Here is a 12,035-nt window from a genome sequence, read left to right on the forward strand (position 1 = left end):
GTTAGCTCTACAACTAAAAAACAAGTAACCGAACAGATTAAAATGGACTGGATGAACAAAGCCATTTGGAGCCAATTTAGACTTCTACTTACAATGTCAGTGTTACCCAATCTGAAGAATTATCATTAACCTGGGTATATTGAAAGATATCTAGAATAAGCATGTGAAGCAAAGTCAATTTTTATCTCAAATAAGTAAAGATCAATTTTTAGTTGCTGCTACATTTTAACTAGAAGACAGTTACTAACAACTAAAAAAAAAATGGGAAAACTCTCATGTAGGTCTTCTAAAGAAAGCCACAAAATGACACATTTTCTTTGTGTGCTCTGAACCTGCCATGGATGAGATCTTGTGCTGTCCCTGTACTGAATGTGATACTATTGACATCTGGCCGGAACATCTCTGTCAGGAAGAACTGGAGACTTCAATCTGGGTTGTGTTGAGGAAGCTTCTATCTGACTTAAATATTTTTCCACGACGAGAAGTACAGAAAAATGAAATAAAATCCTTCCAAGGTATACTTTGAGCAATTACAGAGCAAGCAGTACTGAAAGAATGGAAAACAACCCAGGTTTTACTAAAATATGATGGACCACTAACTGGAAAGGATATCCCAAAGCATGAAAACGATCTCAGGCAAATGGCAAAAAGATGCAGGTCAGTGTGTTCACATCAGTTCAGGATTGGTTCCAATTTCTAAAATCTTGCCCACTGCTTAATTTATTTTTCCTAGACCTAATACTTACTGAAATTTAATTGAAGTGGTGTTTGGATTTAAGCACTCCACCATAGCATTAGCTACCCACACATCCTAGCGCTGCTCTCCTCAGAGGCATACTGGCTGTGGTTTACACAGCAATTGCTGCTTCTCCATAGAGGGAAGATTGGTCCCATGATACTCATGTGCTTCCTGATTTCCAGCCGTTACATTTCATTAAGAGACAACTAAAATTGCCTCAGTGGCTTCCTTGTATTACTTTTCCACATAAGCAGTTGGTTCGATTTCCATGGGGATGCTACAGAGACAGGAACAGGATGAGAGGTGCCTCTTGATACTGTCTTCCTACACAGAAGCAGTCCCACTTCAAAAGACTTTGGGAAACTCACATGAGCAACTACAAATGGAAATGACTAAAGGTCGTTTGGAGACTAATGGGAAAAAAAGCATTTTCATTATTCAAGCAAAGTTTAAAAAAAATAAAAATGGCCAAGAAATCAGCATTTTGTAGACAATTTATACTCTATTATTCAATGACATGATTTGTTCCACAGTTATCTCCTTTAAGAAACGTACATGCATATTCTTTTTGTCTTCCTACTTGAGAGCATTATTTAAAGTGGACTTGTCACCAACTGGGATGTCCTAGATAAGCAAAAGAAAGCCTCCTGGCTACACCCTATTTTTACACACGGTCAGGCCTGCTGTCACTAGAGGCGATGAGATTTTTTACCAACAGGTTTAACAGACAGAAAACTGCAACACATTATCTACTGTGGGAAGGTGATGTAATGAAGGACAATGCTCAAACACATGTATAGAATACAGGGAAAAAAGTTGGACGTGAGTATATGCATGTAAAGGATATGTATTGGACTAGCAAGTATTACATGAGTAAGGAGATTCTTTACACCACTTGGTATGACATTAGTCTGAGGATCCCAACTATTAGCCCTATTCTCATGCAGCTTCTCTGCAGCACAAAAGATATCATCAGAACAGCAGAAAAAGTACTTAGCCCATACCTTAGCACATGTGCTTGGAATAGCTACTGCTCTTTTCATCCTTAACCTACAGGGAATTTCACATCAAGTATGCAGAGCAATTTGTTCATAATATGTATAGCAGTACCACGTTTGCTCCAACACTAGCTAAGAGAGAGCTCTGCTATTCTGGAGATACTGTTGGCTTTCATTAGATAGTGCAATCCTCAAAGCCTGTTTTCTTTTTCTCTCATTTAGTGAACTATGGCTTGGCATATTTTTAATTGGTACAGATGGAGTGTCACAGATCTCCTCCTTGGTGGCTTTTCTATCCTGAGTACTCCCAGCACTCACTTTTATGGTCACCACTCTAGGAATGCAAGGGAAGCAAAGAGACCAATATAAATCACATTGCAGCTCGGGGTATCAAGGGTGCTCAGATACAAACTGTATTTTCTGGATAAGACCATGTTACCAAGACAACAGATATCACACACACGAGCCACTCTCCCCCTCAGGGCACTTAATTCCACAGATAAATCCTGAGGATCCTGGTCAAATAAAACTTCTTTTTCTCAGCAGTCATTCTGATCAGCATAGAAGGAAGAAGTTATGGCTGTCCCAATGAGTTCAGAGCCAGCAAATTCAGTAGATGAACCACTGCCAGATGACAAGGAATAAGTTGTAAAACTGCCACCTCTTTAATGGCAGCAGGAGCTCAGGGATTTTGGAAATCCAGGTTCAAGTCCCAGCATGTAGAACAGCCCATGAGTGGTGGCTTGGTCAAGCTCATGACCTCCTGCAAGAGAGGATCGGACAATTCCCCAACAATTCTGCAAGAATCCTAACATATCTTGATTAAAAAAATTAAAATTCATATAAAATTGTTAATTCATATTAACATTTGTAAATTCAATGGTGCCAATTCAAGTCTCAGCTATGTGAATTTAGAATGAGCCTACACTATAGTACAGCTGAGACATGACTTGATCTAAACACAGTCACTTAAACAAGTGCAGTTGAATCAAGCCAGTTTCACAATCCTTGAAGTAAAACCAGAACACGGACTAATGTGCTAGCCTAACAAATACGGGGATTTTGATTGGTTTTGTCAGCTACTTGCAGTGCATTTTGCCTACAGGAGCGTTGCCTGCACATTAATGCCAGGAATGCTACAGCATCACTGGCCTCTTGTTTCAGCACAATTCCTTTGTGGATTCTGATGCAAAAAGTCAACATCAATATTTAGAGGTAGCTGTTCCAGACTATGAGCTTTCTGGGGCATAAACATCACATCTAAGTAAATTAAAAAAAAAAAAAATGGTGCATGGGCTTGGTTTCTACAAGGGACAAGTACATGTGCTAGAGCTCCTGCATCAGTACTTGTGAAGGTGACTCCCATGTTATGGGGACCAAGTATGGATATCTAGTGGTAGACCCATCACTTCATATGATGGGCAGTAGTCACTGATTGCATTCTTATAGTTTTTAAATCAATATAGATTAATTTTCTCTTGTTATCATTCCTTTTGTTCTGAACAGGTAATAGTGGTGTTTGGTGAAGTATATAGATATCTATCAGGCTCTATGCTGTATACTGGTGTATACGTACACCCAGAAATACTGTAAATATGTATAGTATAGGCTCCGATCCTGCCCTCTCCTTGTATATCCTTGCACATCTGCAAGGATATACATGTGCAACACGCAGGGGGCCAGAGCATACTGCAGCGAATTACCCTGTTCTGGCAGAAGTAAACTGTCCTCCATACCACTGAGGACCCTTTCAAGGAGAGAATGAGGCCATTACAGCACATTAATTCCTGGACATGGTGGTGGTCTAAGGGCTTTTCAAAAATTAACTACTCATAGTCAGAGGAAGGAAAAAAAACAAAACAACAAAACACCAGGGTGTAGCAAAAGATGAATGAGATGATGACATAACAAGATGGTGAGACAATGAGTTATCTCCTAGTTCAAGGGTAAATAACAGTCAAGAAAAGGTTTACGAAGTCTTTCAAAATGAAGTTATCATCATCATCAGAACACAGCATCTGTGCAGCAGGTTTACAACTGGCAGTCTACCTTGAGAAAGACCAAGTTATTTATTGCACAGTCAAGATAAACCTGGCCTTTGATACGGTTCACTGCAAGGAAAAACACTGAAAGCTCTCAGTGGGATTGCAATGCTAGTGCACTCAGAATAGTCCCTGCACCACCAGTGACGGCTGTCAGGACCCTGTGCTTTCTTTTCCTCCTTTGTTATGACCTCTTGCACTCCCCCATCTCCACTCTACCATGGGGTTCTCTTTGGAGCACAGCTAACTAAAGTTTTCTGATTTTATAAAGCAGAGGAAAAGGTTTTTTTATTTTCAGTCATTCTCACGAAAAGACTAACTGTGATAGAATTACTCACAGGTAAATATAAACTGCATTAAATACTACTCATTTCTAATTCCTTTCCTTCTAATAATGCCAGATCAAAGATAACCATGGATTAATTCTGGATTTTCTTCCACATGGGATTTGCTTCGCTTTCCTTTGCTGCTGCCTTTTTAGAAACTCCTTGAAGTGAACTCCTCACCCCATTTATTCATGGCCTCTGAAACTCTTGAGTTCTTCTTCTCCAGGTATGGAGCCCCCAGCACAAAAATGACCAGAGAGCTGTTTGAGAGGGTCCAGAGGAGAGCCACGAAGATGATCAGGGTGCTGGAGCATCTCCCCTATGAATACTGGCTGAGGGAGCTGGGCTTGTATACCTGAGGGGAACCTATAAACAGGAGAGGAATAAACTCTTTGAAAGGGTGGATAACAGCAGGACAAGGGAAATGGTTTTAAGTTGAGGGAGGGAAGATTTAGGTTGGATGTTAGGGGAAAGTTCTTTACTATGAGAATGGTGAGGTGCTGTAACAGGCTGCCCAGAGAGGTTGTGGATGCCCTGTCCCTGAAGGTGTTCAAGGCCAGGTTGGATGGAGTCCTGGTGGCCCTGGCTGGCAGGGGGCTTGGAGATTCATGATCCTTGAGGTCCCTTCCAACCCATGCTATTCTGCCATTCTTTCATTCATGGGCATCTCTCTTTTATGGTGATGAGGCTTCCCTAGAAAACACTAATATCTTCTTCCTTCCTACTTCCTCCTTTTCAGTGTAAATGGGAGGCTGTGGGAGGTGTCATAGAATCCCCCAATTACTTCTGTAAACAATTTTTCAGATGTTCTGATCCTTCCTAACAGAATTAGATTTGGTTTAAATACTTTGGACTCGGGACTGAAGGGGTATAATGTTGTCAGGAACACTGCCACTCTCCCAAACTCATCTCCTAGTCTAAATCCAGAACAGCCAAGGTGACCTTTTAGCACCAACCAGCCAATTTTTTGTGTATTTCTTCAAGCAATTTTGAATCACTTGCATTTCTCCACCCTACCTGACAACGTCATTACCTGTTTCTAATTTCAGTCATTTTTGGTGATGGAACGAAAGACCATGAAATTATGTTCCTAAAGCTCAGACAAACTAGCAGGCTGGCTAGAGAAAAGTGATTCAAATTGCATTCCTAGTTCTCATGATTAATCCAGGAAAGAGTAACCCGTATAAAATCAGTCCTCATAAGTTCCGTTGTTTATGGAATTAAAGCTTTGCTTCTTTTCCCCCACAGCTATCAACAAAAATCCTCCAGAAGAGATGATGTGTCCAGAAATAGTTAGCATTTAAGAAGAACCCAAGCCCTCATGCTCAGGAATATCTAAACTTCACTCCAAACACCATCTGAGTATTTCACTCACAGCCAACTACATCTTTTTTTTAACTAATGCTTAATATGCCTATAGCATATTTTCTCATTAGATACCAAACTGGGAGGAATGCTAGTGTGACTACTTACTACAGGCTTGATCCTAGGCCACAAAAACCAAAGGGGATTCAACAATCATTTTTACTGGGCTTTTGATTGGGTCCATAAAGCATGTAGGCTTTTAGGAATATGTGTATAGATTTGAAAATGTAAGTGCCAGCATAGAAGCATGGACAAAGAACTGATTTTTGACGATGGTGATAGAAAATTCATGAGCTTCCAAGTGTTTTTAGGCAGAACTTAAATCTAAAAGGCTCCAAACAGCGTGTTTTCAGCACACGTTCACATCTTGGAGACACCTTGGCCTGCAGACACAAAGCTCACTACTTTAAAGAGCCAAGCACCCATTGAGCACCACTGTCTTCTTTTGGGTACAAAGCTCCTTGGAAGGGAGATTGTGCAGCTGGCAGGAGCCTTTACAGGCTATCTGCATGAGCAAAGGATCTTGGCATTCAGCAACTGCCTGCCAGGCACCCTGCACCCAGTGAAGACAGGGAGAATTCATCAGCTTCAGCAGAAAGAAAAATCAAACCCACTGTCAACTGTTTTCAGCACAAATACAAGTCACCTTCAGGCAGCAGGGTTTCTGGGCACTCTTTGGACCTCACTCGGAGCACTGCTTATCTATGCACTTTCAGCTGTCAGCCCCATGCAACTGTGGAATTAATGATGAGCACATGGAGACCATGAGCATTTTGCAAAACTTAGGGAGGTGATGGATTTGTGTTCTCAGGTTAAAGCAGTAGCTAGCAGCAAAAGTAAATTCCCTTAGTAATTTCTCTTTTAAAATAGGCAAAGAATGCTGTTGGTTAAATTGAAAAAGTATGATTCATCATAGCAAAAGGCTGATTTTCAATGCCTGCTTTGATAAACAGAACTGTTTGTGTTGCCTGATTAACCTGGAAAAACACAGAGCTCTGAAGGTACAAAGGACCAAGAGCGTTGACTATCAAATTAAAGCCTTTTAAAGGGAAATAAGGACTGTAGATTCAAATATGCACAAATTCAGTTACAAAATAATTGAGACTGTTGTTTTTTCTGCCTGGCAATATATATCTCCTGCTTGAGTAATAGCAAAAGGAATAGCTGGTGATGGCAGCGTCACTTATCTATCCTCCCATTACTTCTATTTAAAAGTGTGTGGGGGGGTGGGGGGTTCAGAAAGGCAGACTATCATAAAGAAAGGAACATCTTGTAGACTACAAACAACTCACATGCAGTTAACAACAGAGAGTACTACATGCAGCCTATACAAATCAATGCAAACCAAAATATGTCTTCTTTTTAACCATCTCCAGTTTTCTTTACAGGGATACTGCAATACAGAACAGGAACATCCCTCTAAAAGTGTGATTGGATTCAGTAAAGCAAACTACAAATATTAGAAACACCTACTGTGTTCTTCAAAATAGACTTTAAATACTAGAAAAATTTTGACTTTTCATTTTTTTTACCTTTTTTTGGTTTCCAAGATTTACTTCTGCAGTCACATAAGGCTTTTTATAGCTTTTTTTATTACTAGAACCCCAGATTCTCTCTGAAGGACTTTACTTATCAACTAGGAGTGCTGAAGAAAGTACCACACAATGGGAGATTGACAAAAAAATGGAGGGGACCACAATCTGCAGCATTTGGAGCCTACAGGACCTACAGGCATTGTTTAGGATAAGACAGAGAGAGACCAGCGGCAAAATTTGGAAGAAAGCTCAAGTTTTCTCTCCTTACAAAGTGCTCTAATCACCCCCTCTGTATTCTTCTGCCTTGCCCCTCTGGTCAGTCCTGGTAGCCAGGAGTAGCTCTCACCAACCCAATAGGGCCTCTGGATCTTGTGGCAGATCACATAAGTAATCTGCATTCCTTCCTGCTAGCTCTTGTAGCTACTTACACAGGCTCTCTAGAAAAGCCATCTAAATTAAGTAACTCAAGGAGGATCAGCAATTTACATTAAATACTTCTGTGGACATTTTAATTCAGAGATGAATTGGCCTTAATGAATTAAAATAAGATGAATGAGTTCATGAACTGAATAAACATCCACCCTAGGGCCTACAGTGACATAACTAATCCATTTCATATTTACAGTTTAAATAATTCAGAACAACTTTCCCAAGTAACAATGGATAAACAAGCCCTAGAATAAACAAGACTTAGATGAACATTTCTAAAAAACAACTATTCTTTGTCAAACTATCTTTGATTCCCTACATACAATCTGATTCTTTTTCCTGTTAAATCTCTATAAATAGGGCAACTCAGATTCTCTTTCTAGCAACTGTTTATAATTCCTCTACATACTAGTTCTATCAGCCCTGGAAAGAGTGCATCGTTAATGGCTTTGTCTGGGTGACTGCTATCCATGTTTCAGATCCCTGTGGATCTGGGATTTCTCATCCCTACTGCCAAAATTCTATTCATCCAGCTGTACGTGCCTTTTAAATGTATTTCTCAGACAATGAAATAAAGGGCAGCTACCGCGATTAAAAAAATCTTATCAGATTAGAGTCACTGGGCTGCATGTTTGCATTACTGTGACAACTCCATTCCCAACCAAAATATAGGTCAACCATCAATCAGGTCACTGATATGGCAGGACTCAATCGATGTGCTGTCACGCTGGCCTCAGGGATTCCCGCTTCATTTCCTCTCTCATGGGAAACAGCAAGCAAGAGCAAAGCCGTATTCGAGGAACAAAACTCCCTCAACAACAGCTCTAAGCAAAGGCATCTAATGAATTTCCCATTTGGAAATCACTCACTCGGCACTTGTATCTACAATGTGTGGTGGATTTTCCATGCTGTTGTTCTGGGAGTGAGAGACATTCACCCCTAAGCAAGCATAGAGCAGATTCCTCCAGCCACAGCACCTGAACCCTGCAGTGCTGTGGATGAGTCTCAAGACATGCACCTGCATAACGTAGGTTACTGACCAATGAGAGATTTGTGTGGTAACATCTAATGGCTGTTTCTTTGATGGAATAACAAAAATGACCTCTGGTGGGAGTTTCTTAAAAGCCACATCCTGAGACCATCCTACCAGAAAGGAGAAAAAGAACCACTTGTGGTGCCTGGGACAACCTGATGCAACTGCTGCCCTTCAGGCTTTGTTCTCACCACACTGAACACCTCGTGCCTCTATATCACTGTAAAACACTGCTGTTTCCCCCCACATCATTAAAGACATCATGACAAACCTGAAGAATGAAAACCAACAGCCTGAGAAGCAGTAATTAATTTTCACGCTTCAAATGCAGTTTAAAAATAAAAAGAGGCTTCAGTGTATTTTGTTATTAAACAAAAATGTTCTAAAAATAATCTGTAAGCACAGTTTGATGAAGGCTGTACCTTCATGAGTCATGGCAATAGCAGCTGAAGATATACAACGTTCTTTTAATCAAAAACGTGCTTTTTCCAAAGCTTCTTCTCCCTCTCCCTCAAACCAGATAGGATTATTGCTCATTCTGAACACTTCTGAAGCCATATCCAACGAATGTCATCCTCTAATCCGTGTAGCATCCAGAAGTGCACACAGCTAACAGCATCTATTTTTCAATCCTCAAAATCTGCTGTAAATTCTCTAATGGATTAATTGTATTATTACATTATTTTAAAAGGAATGCGTTGTTGTAGAGTCATGTCATAGTATTACACTTTGGGTGCCCTCATATAATTTTCACAGCAGCTGGAAATGTAATTAGCATAAAAACCAAACTGCCTCATTAAACATCACTTTCCTGTAAGATGGGACACATTTAAGAGCCTCGTCTCAATGGCTCTATTAAAGCTGTGTGCAGAGCTGGGATGGGGCTCCCAACAGCCCCCAAATGCATTTTCTGTCCAGCTCAGCATCGTCTCCTTCTTTAAAACTGGAAGTGTTGTATAGAAGCCCTCAAGGAGACATAAAAATGCTGCTCTGCAGTGGGACAAATACACCTGGGTGAGTGCTCCTACTCCCCATTTTTGAAACAGAAGCTTACATTTGGCAATTCCAATATAAAAATAGACGACTGCTGTAACTGCCCTCTGTGTGCAAATCAAAGCTGCACCTTCTGAACATAACTGCTCATTTGCATGCTTTTAATCTGTTTAAACTGCCAGATCTGAAAACACAGAAGATTTATAATTCCAGCAATAAAGAAGCAAGTGTCACTCAGGCTTTCCCTTGCTACAAAGTGCTTAATTAAGCTTTGGGTTGTTAATCTCAGTGCAGGTTGGAAAATGACCACTGGGTTTAAAAATCTCTGTGGGATCTTTTGTTCCGCAGCCATAAGCAGATACACAGGCTAGTTTGTGATCACCATGTGGAAATGCTAAAGTTTCAGAAGTCGCCTACAGTTCTGAATGAATTCAGATGCAACTTTGAGCCAGCTTCTCAAGAGGCAGCAAGGAAATATTAATGCATGCAAAGAGAAGCATGAGCAACCTGCAGTTAGACCTAGAAGACCTCCTCTCTATGCATTCTCAGTTCATGAAGTGGGAAAAAAGAATGAGCAATTTCAGATCAATGCAAAAAATGAAATTTTAAAAAAATTATAATTTTTAAATCACTACTTAAATAATAATTTAGATTTTCATTGCCTATCCACTGCTTGAAACAGTGGAATATTTCAGCAGATCTGAAAAATAAACATTTTCCTGTCTGTCCGTCTTATAGATGCTATTCGCATTTTTAGCTATACTCAATACCTAGTTCAAGTTTGAAACAAGTGTAAATTTGAATAGAAACATCTGCAATTCACCCACAAATTACTGAAATATTATATGCTTATTTTCTAGTTCATCCCTCAGTTAAAAATATTTGCTTAAAGTCAGTGTACACTTGTAATGTAGGTAACAGCTTCAGACAAGGATGAGGACAGAACAAGCCCCAGTGTAACTTCAGACTGAGCTACACTGCAGGGAAGAACTCTGCTCTCTGATAAGAGAAGAAGAAACACAATTATCTCTGTCTTCCATACCCAAAACCAGAGAAAGACTAGCCTAAAAGTATAAAAGGAGTTGTAGCTGAAAAAACTAATTAATTAAACCTTTCACACGGGACCACAGGAGTTATTTAATAAAAAATTCAAGTTGTCAGAATGAGATCCTAATGTGTTTTAGAACACAGGTGTCCTTGTGGAAGCACACAAAGCAATCATTTTCCAAACACAAGAGAATAGGAATGTTTAAGAGCAGCTCCGGCAACAAATGATTGAATTTCTACCATTCAGGAAAGCACAAAATATTTACCTACGGTAGTTAGAAACCATCAGCCATAAGAATTAAAACGATATGGACATCGCTGATGAAAAAACAGCTCCTCTAATTGCAGATTTATCATGTTTTGTTTTCTTCTCGTGTTAATCAGAATTACTCAAAGTCCCTGTCTCTGTGTGTTGTTAAACAGTCCCTCTGCTGACTGGAAGACTTACTGGATATAAACACATGGCCATATGAAGTTTTATGCAGTGCTTTTTAAAAGACCCTGGTTTGGAAAAACTGAAGCAATAAGGCCCCACAAGCAAGAAAAAGATTAAAAAATAGCACCTGATCATAAAAACAAACAGCTGTTTTAATGCAGATCCAGGAGTGGAACAGCTACAAGTTTCATGAGTGAATATAATTTTGGCACACTTGCTTTTCTTTAAACAGTTTGAGTGAGTGAGGAAGTAGGTGGAAGGGCTTATATGACATCTCTAAAAGAATCCAGATGCTCCATTTTGCAGCACTGCTTGTGGTAATAGGCTTCAGCCTTTAAATTCAGTGCACAGACCTCAGCTATTTTAGAAGAGCAACTGATACCAGGAGAAGAGTCCTAAGGTCCTCAGGCAACATGTCAACCTGCTCACATATCCTGAAAGCCCCTATCTCCCAGCCCAACAGATCTTTCTGGGCTTATGCTCATTTGTTTCTTAGTTCTTCAGATATGTCAGTCTACACTGTTCAGTCCCTGTCTTTACCCCTACAAACTCTGTAGTCCTATACCTTGAAACAGGTGATGGCCAAACCTCCTCAACCTCTAATTTTAATTCTAAGCAAACAAGGCTGTATATGAAGCAGGAGTTAAATTCTCCAGGCCCAAGGCCTCTGTAGTGTCAGGATGAGGAAGGAGTTTCATGGCTTTCTATGAGGAGGAAGATCTAGAAGACAAGTGAAAATAGGTTTTGAAATACCTAGAGAAAGCAGAGATCAGCAGATTCACTTTTCTCACTTTAGTATTACTATCTCAGACAATCCTCCACAAAAAAAAGCTGCAATGGAGCTCCCTTCAGACACTAGACTTTCCCTGCTAACTGTACCAGATGTCTGTGTACCTATCCCAAACACTGACAAATCCCTTGCCCGTCCTACTTTACTACTGAGATTTATCCAGACCCCTTAACTCCTGCTTTCCTCTTCTCAGCACAGCCATTTTCCTCCAGGTACAAATTACATGCTTCCTCTTCCCTCTGTCTGAGCACTGCAACTTCAGGATAGATGAAGGAAAAGGAAGGCATCAGTTCTTTAAAATA

General features: G+C 40.1%; 1 protein-coding gene across 19 annotated transcripts in view; it reads right to left on the minus strand.

Annotated features, from left to right (window-relative positions):
• PHACTR1 (phosphatase and actin regulator 1) overlaps positions 1 to 12,035 on the minus strand; it is a 259,502-nt gene that overhangs the window by 94,066 nt on the left and 153,401 nt on the right. The window lies entirely within an intron of this gene.

This window comes from Coturnix japonica, chromosome 2, assembly GCF_054131305.1.
Source record: "Coturnix japonica strain WE chromosome 2, WE-NBRP24, whole genome shotgun sequence".
Classification (NCBI taxonomy): Eukaryota; Metazoa; Chordata; class Aves; order Galliformes; family Phasianidae; genus Coturnix; species Coturnix japonica.